The sequence below is a fragment of the Lepidochelys kempii genome, chromosome 6, assembly GCF_965140265.1.
Source record: "Lepidochelys kempii isolate rLepKem1 chromosome 6, rLepKem1.hap2, whole genome shotgun sequence".
Classification (NCBI taxonomy): Eukaryota; Metazoa; Chordata; order Testudines; family Cheloniidae; genus Lepidochelys; species Lepidochelys kempii.
This window is the reverse complement of record NC_133261.1, coordinates 113,227,343-113,240,954: the sequence shown is the minus strand read 5'-3', so window position 1 is coordinate 113,240,954 and position 13,612 is coordinate 113,227,343. Positions and strand designations below refer to the sequence as shown.

Genomic DNA, 13,612 nt, shown 5'->3' with positions numbered 1-13,612 from the left:
TTTCTACCCACCTCTGTGCGGAGGAGAAATTATATTACTCATATATTAGAGATGACACTGACCAAACACCTCCAGATTTGGGGCTGGAGGGAGTTTTGTCATCTTACCCTGCAAACGACCTTTATCATAAACAGGATGAAAAACCATAGTACAAACACCCATAAACTTTGAGATGTTCACATTAAACTTTCAGATCTGAATTTCATGGCTTGAACTCATCTGCCCAGGGCTAAAACATGACAGTATGCAAACAGATACAGTGCAAAATTCTATACATCATAGAATCATAGAATATCAGGGTTCGAAGGGACCTCAGAAGGTCATCTAGTCCAACCCCCTGCTCAAAGCAGGACCAATCCACAACTAAATCATCCCAGCCAGGGCTTTGTCAAGCCTGACCTTAAAAATATCTAAGGAAGGAGATTCCACCACCTCCCTAGGTGACCCATTCCAGTGCTTCACCATCCTCCTAGTGAAAAAGCTTTTTCCTAATATCCAACCTAAACCTCCCCCACGGCAACTTGAGACCATTACTCCTCGCTCTGTCATCTGCTACCACTGAGAACAGTCTAGATTCATCCTCTTTGGAACCCCCTTTCAGGTAGTTGAAAGCAGCTATCAAATCCCCCCTCATTCTTCTCTTCAACAGACTAAACAATCCCAGTTCCCTCAGCCTCTCCTCATACGTCATGTGTTCCAGTCCCCTAATCATTTTTGTTGCCCTCCACTGGACGCTTTCCAATTTTTCCACATCCTTCTTGTAGTGTGGGGCCCAAAAGGGGACACAGTACTCCAGATGAGGTCTCACGAATGCTGAATAGAGGGGAATGATCACGTCCCTCTATCTGCTGGTAATGCTCCTACTTATACAGCCCAAAATGCCGTTAGCCTTCCTGGCAACAAGGGCACACTGTTGACTCATATCCAGCTTCTCATCCACCGTAATCCCTAGGTCCTTTTCTGCAGAACTGCTGCCGAGCCATTCGGTCCCTAGTCTGTAGCGGTGCATGGGATTCTTCCATCCTAAGTGCAGGACTCTGCACTTGTGCTTGTTGAACCTCATCAGATTTCTTTTGGCCCAATCCTCTAATTTGTCTAGGTCCCTCTATCCTATTCCTACCCTCCAGCGTATCTACCACTCCTCCCAGTTTAGTGTCATCTGCAAACTTGCTGAGGCTGCAATCCACACCATCCTCCAGATCATTAATGAAGATATTGAACAAAACCAGTCCCAGGACTAACCCTTGGGGCATTCTGCTTGATACTGGCTGCTAATTAGACATGGAGCCATTGATCACTACCCATTGAGCCCGATGATCTAGCCAGCTTTCTATCCACCTTATAGTCCAGCATCATCCCATTTTAATGGGATGGACCACTGCTAAGGAGGGAGTTTTGGTTTTGATGTCCCATTTGAGCAGACTGCTACTGAAGGGCAACAGGGGCCTCTTCTCAGCCACCAGGAACTCAGCAGAGGGCTGGGAGCAAACTTCAGACCTTCTGGGTGGTGGCCTGTTTGTGGGTTGTTGTTTTTTTATGGTGTATTCTTCTTGTTGAGAGATTTAGATCTGGGAGTAGTTTGTTGTGATTGAGAGGGTTTCCAATGGTGGGATGAAAGGCCAGCAGGGTAAGAAATCATTAAAATGAGATGCCTGTAGGATGGAATTTATGGGCTAGCTTCTGTGGCAGGGATTATGGCTATAGGTGATGGTGCCATCAGAAATGTGGATAGCATGCGGCATGTGGGTGGTTGTCTTGATGTTCCTCTCCATTTGGGCACAGTGACAGTGTGGTTATGGGGAGAAAGACCTAATGACTATAGAAATTAGGAGGATTTTTTTTCTTGTTTTGAGAGGGTTGGCACCGTAAGGTGGGAGGATATTCAGTGTGAGATAGTGAGTGTGGGGTGGGTTGGAAAGGATGTGGTGTGTGTGATAAGGGTTTTGTTGAGATGTCTTTTGGAGCACCCAGATGTATCCCCTTGATGGCCACTGTCAAATGGCCAAGAGAATGGAACAATACTGGGACTATGGAGGCCCAGCATGGGGTGTGGTGTGGGGGCTTGGAGTCCTCAATCCCTGTGGTAGCTGGCAGTGGGAGATCAGATGATAATACATTTGTAAGGAGACTCTAAACCAGGAACAAAAGGTTTAATTTCTGTTCCTTTGGTCTCTCAGGAGGTCTAGTTGTCAAGAGATAAGGATCCTGGTCTTCCGTTCATGATGATTAAGGCTTAGTCAGTGAGAAATAAAATATCAACTTTCTATGGTTTGTTAAAAGGTGAAACACCTGACTGTGCCAGGTGCTGATGGCAGCAAAAAAGGCTGAGTTCCATTTTCTAGGGGTTTCTGTAAAGACTTAACTAACACCAGCTGGAACTCGCATCCAGAATCCTGGGAAACTATATCAAGTCCCAAGGGCACCCTGATGAGCAATACTTCCCCACTTGCAAGCATTGAGTCTGGGGTTTAAAATAAAGAAAACTATATTAAAGGAGGCACCAGGGGGTGGGGGATGATAACAGAATAAACTTGGGAAAACTAGCAATTAATAAATTGAGAAATTATCTGAGGTAAGACTCCCTCCTCCCAGGAGCCCATAACAATCAACCTCAGTGCTCCTGGCGATTTGTCTGGTTGGTGTGCCTTCCCAGCTGTCCACTCTCAGTTAGCTGTCCTGAACAGGAAAAGTTCACAGATCCTGGCAGGCCCAGGCTGCTCTGAAGGCTCTACCACCTGGCCCAGCTGAGATGATTTCAGCTTTAACTGCTGGGTAGGGTGGCCATAATCCTTAGGCTGCTGCTCTGTCTGTGCCTTCAGGCCAAGCTGCCCCAGATCTATCCCAGCCCCTGCTGTTCTGCTCCATCCATTGTCTCCAATTTGCCTTTGCTGCACTGGGTCAGCTATCACCTCAGAGCTGCTGCCCGCCACTACAGCTATTTTGTGCTGCCTGTCGCTTCAAAGCTGCCACTGCCAGTCTGCATCATCCTCTGTCTCCGTTCAGCTCTTTAGAGAGGCATCGGGGCACTGATGGATCCTTAACAGAGTCCTCACCATCAGAGAGGCACTTCCCACAGCTGTCCCTCCCCTGCTGTCTTCTGGCACCCTCACCAAACTGTGCCTGACAGTAGTCCAGTCAGAGTGGCCGCAGTTGCATTTGATGTCGATGTCTTGTCCTCGTATTTCCTGCCAAGGTCAAAAGCATTTTGTTGCCCCCAAACTCAAAATTTAACTGTTTTTTAGCCAAAATGCCCCCAATCCGTCACATAACTAACATGCAAATAAGTCAGACCCATTTAGTCAGTTCCCCTTGCTCTCCCGCAGAAGCTGGCAGAGAACTCCATCCCCAGTGGAGCCCCTGCCTATCTGCCGTTCTTAAGCAGCTCTGGGCCGCTTTTCTCCCATTTCAAAAACAGGTGACAATGACGAGCTCCCTTCCCTCTAAGGCTTCAGGCCACAGGGCTTACCCACTTATTACTGACACCGCTTGGATGCTGCTGCTGGGCCAGTTTTGGCATAGTTGCTGCCATACATCATGAACCAACAGAGGCATCAGCAGAGAGGAGGTGCAGCTGTATTGAGTGCATCCTGCCCGAAGTGTAGGTCTCTCTCCTACAGCTGTGCAAAGGAGGGTTCCATGGAAGTGGGCCCTGGACCATTAGGGGCCCACAAAGGGTCCCTTTTTTACTTCTCGCTTTTTTCTTCCACCATGGGGCCTTAGTCTTCTCTGAAACTTATCTTTTCTCTTCACCTTTATTTATTTTATCCGCATTCCTGAGCTCTGGCTATTAGCTTCACCTAGAATAGTGCCGAGTTTCACAGAGATATTATGCAAAAAGAAAAGGAGTACTTGTGCCACCTTAAAGACTAACAAATTTATTTGAGCATAAGCTTTCATGAGCTACAGCTCACTTCATCGGATGCATACAGTGGAAAATACAGTGGGGAGATCTTATATACACAGAGAACATGAAACAATGGGTGTTACCATACACACTGTAACAAGAGTGGCACATGATGGCATATATCACATTGGTAGATGCGCAGGTGAACGAGCCTCTTATAGCATAGCTGATGTGATTAGGCCCTATGATGGTGTCCCCTGAATAGATATGTGGACACAATTGGCAACGGGCTTTGTTGCAAGGATAGGTTCCTGGGTTAGTGTTTTTGTTGTGTGATGTGTGGTTGCTGGTGAGTATTTGCTTCAGGTTGGGGGGCTGTCTGTAAGGAAGGACTGGCCTGTCTCCCAAGATCTGTGAGAGTGATGGGTCGTCCTTCAGGATAGGTTGTAGATCCTTGATGATGCATTGGAGACGTTTTAGTTGGGGGCTGAAGGTGATGGCTAGTGGCAATCTGTTATTTTCTTTGTTGGGCCTGTCCTGTAGTAGGTAACTTCTGGGTACTCTTCTGGCTCTATCCATGTGTTTCTTCACTTCAGCAGGTGGGTATTGTAGTTGTAAGGATGCTTGATAGGGATCTTGTAGGTGTTTGTCTCTGTCTGCGGGGTTGGAGCAAATGCAGTTGTATCAAAGAGCTTGTCTGTAGACAATGGATCGTGTGGTGTGGTCTGGATGAAAGCTGGAGGCATGTAGGTAAGTATAGCGGTCAGTAGGTTTCCGGTATAGGGTGGTGTTTATGTGACCATCGCTTATTAGTACCATAGTGTCCAGGAAGTGGATCTGTTGTGTGGACTGGTCCAGGCTGAGGTTGATGGTGGGATGGAAATTGTTGAAATCGTGGTGGAATTCCTCAAGGGCTTCTTTTCCATGGGTCCAGATGATGAAGATGTCATCAATGTAGCGCAAGTAGAGTAGGGGCATTAGGGGACGAGAGCTGAGGAAGCATTGTTCTAAGTCAGCCATAAAAATATTGGCATACCGTGGGGCCATGCGGGTATCCATAGCAGTGCCGCTGATTTGAAGGTATACATTGTCCCCAAATGTGAAATAGTTATGAGTGAGGACAAAGTCACAAAGTTCAGTCACCAGGTTTGCCATGACATTATTGGGGATACTGTTCCTGACGGTTTATAATCCATCTTTGTGTGGAATGTTGGTGTAGAGGGCTTCTACATCCATTCATACATTCAAAAACCAGTCGGAGAACACTTCAATCTCTTTGGTTACTCGATTACAGACCTAAAAGTGGCAATTCTTCAACAAAAAAATTTCAAAAACAGACTCCAACGAGAGACTGCTGAATTGGAATTAATTTGCAAACTGGATACAATTAACTTAGGCTTGAATAAAGACTGGGAGTGGATGTGTCATTACACAAAGTAAAAAGAAAAGGAGTACTTGTGGCACCTTAGAGACTAACATATTTATTTGAGCATAAGCTTTTGTGAGCTACAGCGAGTGGAAAATACAGTGGGGAGATCTCCCCACTATATTTTCCACTGAGTGCATCCGATGAAGTGAGCTGTAGCTCACGAAAGCTTATGCTCAAATAAATTTGTTAGTCCCTAAGGTGCCATAGGTACTCCTTTTCTTTTTGCGAATACAGACTAACACGGCTGCTACTCTGAAACCTACACAAAACTATTTCCCCATGTTTATTCCACCCCCCCACACACACTGTTCCTCACCCATTCTTGTCAACTGCTGGAAATGGCCCACCTTGATTATCACTACAAAAGGTTCCCCTCTTCCACCACACCCCCCACTCTCCTGCTGGTAATAGCTCACCTGTCCTGATCACTCTTGTTACAGTGTGTATGGTAAGACCCATTGTTTCATGTTCTCTGTGTATATAAAATCTCCCCACTGTATTTTCCACTGTATGCATCCGATGAAGTGAGCTGTAGCTCACGAAAGCTTATGCTCAAATAAATTTGTTAGTCTCTAAGGTGCCACAAGTACTCCTTTTCTTTTTGCGGATACAGACTAACATGGCTGCTACTCTGAAACCAGAGATATTATGAACTTTCACCTGATTTCTCTGAGTTTCACAGAGATATTAGTTCTTTCACACACTGCCGCAGTCATACCAAACCTAGCAATTCATTCGTGAAGGGCTTGGTGGGTGAATTCTTACAGTTAACCATGATTCCTTCCATGAGTACCGACAAGCACAAAAGTGGTGGTCAAAAGCACAAGCTGCAGCAGGCCTGTGTAAAAGATCAGAAAAATGTGAATGGTCTACAAAGTTTCTTGAAATGTGTGAAATACAAGCATGTTCCTGGTGAACAAGCCACAGACAATTCTGCTGTTCGCATTTCTGAGCCTTCCTTATCTCATGAGGACATTGATTTTGGTTTGTCAGGCTTCTTGGGTGTCGGAGTCCCTGACTCCAGCATAGAGCTTGGCATTAAATTGTTTGATCCTAGAGTCTGATTCTGGGATAGAAAGTTGTCTGTTGGTTGCTAGTACTGTTATGGATTTAGACACAAAGTGATCTGATTACTGAAAGCGTGGGGCAGAATTTTGACTTGGACAAGGCAGATACGACTACTTGGCCACAAGTGATGGTTTCTGTTCACTGGTTTTTTTGGTAGAAAACAGTCTTGTTGTTCATTTACAACAAGACATATCTAACGAATGCAGAGGAAGGCAATTATTAAAATTGTGATTCTTTGTCAAAACTCCTAATAGGGAGTTATGCCAGAGATTTTGGTTGATATACGGTTTGACTCCTGCCTTCTTGTTCTGTTTCACTTGTTTGCTTTTCTAGCCAAATTCCTCATCTTCCTTTGTGAACCATAAAAATGGGTTCACTGACTATTTCCAATTTAGCGAGTGAGTATGCCAGCACAAACATTCGAAGGACCACATGGAGGCAGTCCCTCGCTCGATGGAACTTGCAGAACGGTTGGAAAAGGGTTGCACAATTGACAAAGGTATACAAACCTGCTTTCTTTCTCAACAGGGAAGACCTAAAGAGGCATCCTCAAAACTTAGCAAGCACCTACCCTGAGGGTTTAAACTCTGAGAGTATTAAGAATACTGAACTCTTTGCCAGTTTTTGCAAGCATATTTTTAAGGATGACTTAAAAACAAAGGTGCCCATTGATCGCCTTGGCTACATTCACAAAAGCTCTTTAGATGCGAGTTTCCCTAACATAAAAACAGCACTGCATATTTTTTGCTGTCTTCCTGTAACCGTGGCTGCTAATGAAAGGAATTTCACCAAGCTAAAATTAATCAAGACCTATCTAAGAATGTCCATGGGGCAGTGTGAAGGGGCATATGCTCACTCAGAGAGGAGACTATCAAGCTTTTCTGGGCTTGTTCACCACTACCAGGGTGCACCAGTAAGGCTTGGTTTGCCTGGAAAGGAGGGGGGAAGACACTTTAAAGGGAAAACCTGTCACAGGAAGGAGTGGTGAACAGGAAAAAGACTACCGTACCTCAGAGACTGTCAGATCAGCCAAGAGGGAGACAGTAGCAGGCTTCATAGCCACTGAAACTGCATGGACCAGCTATAAAACCAGTCGGAGTGGTCTTTGGTCACTTGATTACAGGCCTAAAAGTTGCAATTCTTCAACAACAAAACTTCAAAACCAGACTCCAACGAGAGACTGCTGAATTGGAATTAATTTGCAAACTGAATACAATTAACTTAGGCTTGAATAAAGACTAGGAGTGGATGGGTCATTGCACAAAGTAAAACTATTTTACCATGTTTATCCCCCCACCCCGTTCCTCAGACATTCTTGTCAACTGCAGGAAATGGCCCACCTTGATTATCACTATAAAAGGTTTCCACCACTGCCCCACCCCGGCTTTTCTGCTGGTAATAGCTCAGCTTAAGTGATCATTCTCGTTACACTGTGTATGGTAACACCCATTGTTTCATGTTCTCTATGTATATACATCTCCCCACTGTATTTTCCACTGAATGCATCTGATGAAGTGAGCTGTAGCTCATGAAAGCTTATGCTCAAATAAATTTGTTAGGCTCTAAGGTGCCTCAAGTACTCCTTTTCTTTTTGCGAATACAGACTAACACGGCTGCTACTCTGAAACCTATAAAACAGGGTATCCCACGAGGAGGACGGCTGGGGATAGACCCTAATTAAATAAAAGAAAAGGAGTACTTGTGGCACCTTAGAGACTAACCAATTTATTTGAGCATGAGCTTTCGTGAGCTACAGCTCACTTCATCGGATGCATACCGTGGAAACTGCAGAAGACATTATATACACACAGAGACCATGAAACAATACCTCCTCCCACCCCACTGTCCTGCTGGTAATAGCTTATCTAAAGTGATCATTAAGTTGGGCCATTTCCAGCACAAATCCAGGTTCTCTCACCCTCCGCCCCCCCCCCAACTCACTCTCCTGCTGGTAATAGCCCATCCAAAGTGACCACTCTCTTCACAATGTGTATGATAGTAAAGGTGGGCCATTTCCTGCATAAATCCAGGTTCTCTCACTCCCTCACCCCCCTCCAAAAACCACACACACAAACTCACTCTCCTGCTGGTAATAGCTTATCCAAAGTGACCACTCTCTCTACAATGTGCATGATAATCAAGATGGGCCATTTCCAGCACAAATCCAGGTTTTCTCACCCCCCCCTACACACAAACTCACTCTCCTGCTGGTAATAGCTTGGTTAGTCTCTAAGGTGCCACAAGTCCTCCTTTTCTTTTTGCGAATACAGACTAACACGGCTGTTACTCTGAAACCTAATTAAATACACTATCAGCTGATAAGCCAATCCCAAAAGACTGCCTAAGAGACAGACCACCTTTGCCTTTCTTTTACTCTGATTCCCCTCCCTCTCAATGGAAAGAGAGAGAAAAGGACCAGTCTTTGGTTTGTTTGGAGAACCCCTTGTGTATTACAGACAGAGGAAGGACATTATGAACAACTTGGATAGGGGTTTGCTGGAGACTCAGGAGAGCCCCAAGCCCCCACAGGCAGGAAAAGTTAAGTGATGTGGCCATGGGTGGTGGGTGAAACTTCCCCTGGGGGAGGCAAGCACCTTGTCCTGCCTCTTCCATCCACAGCCCCACCCACGCTCCACCCCTGCTCTGCCCCAGGCCCCACCACTGACTCGCCACTCATCTCTTCACCCTCCCTGAGATTCCCTCCTCCCCTCCCCACCTCCTCCCCCACCCGCTTGCTGACCTCACAACTCCCCTCCCTACCAGACCCTTTCCCCAACCGCCATGAGACCCCACCACCACCACCTGCTGTGCAGCTGGCTCAACGCTCACCTCCTCACCCTGCTGCTGCACCCCCCCATGACACCCTCTCCCCTTTTCACCTTAAAGCACTAATAACATTCCCCAAGGGAACTGAACAGACAAGAGGTGTAGCTCAGTTGCCAGAAAGAGTCTCCTCTGCGTGGCAGGGAGTTCCGTGTGTGCTGTATAGAGAGACCTGAACCCTAATCTCTCCTTTGGAAAAAGTGCTTGCCATTGACAGCCTGCATTAAGTTTAATCACCTTTCTTACACAGAATTCCCTACCAGACTCATTTACTTACACTGGGTTTTATAATACAGCAGGGCCAGGGAGTAGTGGGAGAGTGCTAGATATATAAACTCAAGGCTAATTAAGGTGTGGTTCCCTGGAGACTACGGAAGGTGGCTGCAGGTTAATTGGAGCGCCTGCAGTCAATTAAGGCCCTGTTAGGAATCTAATAAAAACCCCTGCATCAGGCAGGTAGAGGAGAACTGAGGATTGGGACTTACCTTTATGGTGTGTTATGAGATTTAGAAGACCTGAGAATTGGAGTAAGGGAGACCTTACCCCCCAGTATCTAAGGACTGAGGGTAAGAAACCCACAGGGGTTGAGAGGGGCTGGGACTCAGAGCAAGAAGCAAACTTGGACCCCTCCCCCACTTCCCTTCTCTACCACCTGATTTCTACCCTACTATCAACCTCAGTGTGGACTGGTCCACACAATAGGTCCACTTCCTAGATACTTCTGTGTGTATATATATATCTTTCTACTGTATTTTCCACTGCATGCATCCGATGGAGTGGGTTTTAGCCCATGAAAGCTTATGCTCAAATAAATTTGTTAGTCTCTAAGGTGCCACAAGTACTCATCGTTCTTTTTGCTGATACAGACTGACGCGGTTGCCACTCTGAAACCTGTCAATGTGTAAAGTTACTCAAGGATCCCCTCCACTCACCTCCTCAAACTGTGCCCCCCTCCCCCCACCATCTGCCACTGACTCCCCGCTTGCATTCTCATACGTACCTATGCCCCGCTGGGGGCGGGGGCTGAGGAGATGCGGCAGCTGCCTGAACCTCCGAGGGCGGAAGGGGATGGGGTGGAAGAGAGGAGGAAGATTCACTCCAGGCAGCAGCAGCAAGCGGTGAGAGCCTCATGGAAGGGTCAGAGCAGGGAGGGGAAAAGGTGGGCTGGGGGTGGGGGGCTGGGACAGCTGTGCTAGGAGAGGCGTTCCTCCCCTTGCCCATTATACCCGCCGCCAATGGCTGTGGCAGTTATTTCTATGGAGGACTTGGAAGCAAGGCAGATAGACTGAGATGAGCTAATTAATGGGGGTGCTTTGGAGCAGGGGTTCTCAATCTTTTTCTTTCTGAGCCCCTCCCCCCACACCAACATGCTATAAAAACTCCATGGCCCAGCTGTGCCACAACTGTTTTTCTGCATATAAAAGCCAGGGCCGGTGTTAGGGGGTAGCAAGGAGAGTAATTGCCCAGGGCCCCATGCTATAGGGGGCACCACAAAGCTAAGTTGCTCAGGCTTCGGCTTCAACTCTGGGTGGTGGGACTCGGGTCCCCAGGCTGAAGTCCCACATGGCAGGGCTTCAGCTTTCTGCCCTGGGCCCTAGCGAGCCTAATGCCAGCCATACTTGGTAGACCCCCTCACGTGGCCCTGGACCCCTGGTTGAGAACTACTGCTTTAGAGAAAGCTAGGAAGGCCCCTTTGTAAAAGTATTACTTAGTGGTGACTGCACTGTTGGTGGTGGGGTTTTTTTCATTTTGTTTTTGTGGTGGGGGAAAGGGGATCCAGATTTGAGTCTTTGAACCATTGCTGAAACACCCTCAGCATGCCACTGCCCTCTCCAAACCTGGATCTTATAGAGTTGTGTCCATTAATATCTGAGTCCTGGGATGGGACTAAAATGGGACCGGTCATACTGAAAAGCTTGCACTGCCAAATTGCTTCATGAGTTGACTAAATTCGTCATTGCAGTGGCATTGGAAATACAGATACTGACTGTTCTTGGCAATTTCAGTCTGCATGTAGATGATGAATCTTCAGAAGCAGCTCATGGGTGTATCCCAGGTAGTTATTTGCTCAACTCATATAGCTGGTCACACTTTGGATATGGTTTTTGACTGGAGTTGGCAATTAGTAAATTGGACCTTAAACCTGGTGTCATGGACCTACCATTACCACATATGGTTCGGGCTCATCTCTCCAGTCAGGATGAGAGACCTGTTTTGGTGGTCCGTCCTTAAAGATTAAAGGAAACAAGAAATGTTCCGGAGAGCTCTGAGAACAGGGCCGAATTTAAACCTTACGCACCCCTAGCCACAGCATCTTCAGTGCCCTGCCCTGGCCTACAGCTGTCTTTCGTGTTTTCCATAAAAAATGAAACTTTTAATCTCTTTTTAACTTCTAGGCACCTCTAGAATGCCGGCACCCCTAGCCACATGCCTACTGTGCCTAACTGGAAATCCGGCCCTGTCTGAGAACACTGACAGACTGCTCCTTTGAGGGTTGGTAGGTGATTATAATACTCTGTACTATTGATAAGGTGTCCCCTAGCCATCCTCTTCACTGGCTTTGTTCTTGATGGTCACTTTGGTTTACTGATTATCTGTGATAAATGAAACGAGAAGGAAGATGATTAGAGTGCCAATAGCAGAAGACTTATGCCAAGCCTGACTGACTGCAGCATAGAGATTTTTTAAAACTCTTATTCTGTGGCTGTGTGGGAAGCAAGGAGAAAGTTCTTTTCCTCTACCGTAGCATCTGCAAGATCTCAGAGAGCAGATTTGTTTTGTATGGTAGTCTGGTAAATGCAGTCTGTCTCAGCTCACTAGCTTGTCTGAGTCCCTTCCGTTCTAAGGAAATTACTTGCTATTTTACAATCCAAATTGATCAGATTAGGGATGCCCTGTCCACTTCTGTGGTGACAAAGCAAGGTCTTCAGGGAACAAGAGCTTTGTTGTCTTGGCTGGAGTTTCAGCCGGTGATGCTCCCTGAGGTGCTGGGAGAATTTTGTCCCACAACTTGTGCTTTGGAGCCATGTCCTCTTTGGCTACTGAAGGCCAGTATAGAAGTCTTGGGTTCCTTACTTGTGGAGATTGTCAATGCATCTCTTAGACAGAACAGGCTGCCTGTTGCTTCCTGGAAAGCAACAGGCAGCCTGTTCTGTCTAAGAGATGCATGGACAGTCTTGCTAATTATCAGCCAGTATCACATCTTCCCTTTTCAAATCGGAGTATGGAGAAGGTTGTGGTGGTTAAACAACTTTCATAGTATCTAGCTGTTTGTGATCTCCTTTACCCTGGTTAAACTTTCAAAATGCTTTCCAAACAATAATGCCTTAAACCTCACACAATCTTTTGAAGGAATACACGTAAGGAAATCAAAGCACAGAGATAGTGATTTGCCCAAGGTCACAGGGTGGAACAAAACCTCTTCTCTGAACTTCCACTCCTGTGTTTTAACCATAAAATAATCTTTCCATCCCCGGTGATTTTCCTTCCCTTAATGGATAATGTAAGTTGCTGTTTATTTTATTAGATTTATTTATTAAATGCCTCCCTGGAAAAAATTGCAAACCCAAGTTTGTAACAAACTGCCTTGTTTTCATAATACAGCTCTAGGAGATACTCATCCAGGTCTGGTCACCAAGCCCCAGCTACCCTTTCTTCCTTCAGTCCTGCTTAAATCACCTCTTCTTTTATCATTGCCACAAATGAATCATCAAAATCAATTATTATAAATAATACCTAATAATGCCATCAAGATATGTGTGTTACAGCCTTGGCTGAGTTTCCCCTTGTGGATGCTCCTCATGCTGTTGTATCAGACCCAAATCTTGCACCCGACACAAGTTTACTGAGTCTGAGCAGCATCCAGACACTGGATCTGTGTCTGACCATTCAGGCCCACTCCTGGGATAAAGATGCCAATTCTGGTACCCGTTGTGATGTGGGACACATGCCTCAGCTGCCCTAGGGCCCAAGACCAGTGAGAACCCTCCAAATCTCCCCAGTAGCTGATATATGCCCTCTCCAGAGCTCCACCCGTGGAGATACCTTAATTTAACTCTGATGACTTTTTGACAGTTAAAGTAAGTAACACAGACACTTTGCACAGGCTCTTCTAAAACACACACACTTTACTCATACACAAAGCACGAGATATACAGGTCTCTTGTAGCAAGGGGGCATAGCCTCCCTCTGAGACAGACAGGAAGGAACCCCCCCACCCCTTGGTGGGCAGAGCCAGGACACCCACACCTGCCCCTCTAGAAGCAGAGGGTGGGACAGGAAGTATAAAAGGTGAGTCCCGTAGCTTAGTTGGGCTGGAGCCACTGACTCTGAGGTACACAGATGCCTTCTACCTGCTGCTAGAGCAGGAACCTGAAGAGGATGGACCTCCACTGTGCTGAGCACTCACAAGGATCATCAGAGCTGCCAGCCAACCAGGATGCTGAGGA

At 46.4% G+C, this 13,612-nt stretch overlaps 1 long non-coding RNA gene across 2 annotated transcripts in view; it reads left to right on the top strand.

Moving 5' to 3' along the window:
• The window catches only part of LOC140913396 (uncharacterized), a 47,497-nt gene that overhangs the window by 886 nt on the left and 32,999 nt on the right, over positions 1–13,612 (top strand). For both annotated transcript variants that reach the window (XR_012159574.1, XR_012159575.1), the window contains exons 2-3: positions 6,675–6,840; positions 11,561–11,661. This is a non-coding gene — a long non-coding RNA (uncharacterized lncRNA). The remainder of the gene's footprint in view (positions 1–6,674; positions 6,841–11,560; positions 11,662–13,612) is intronic.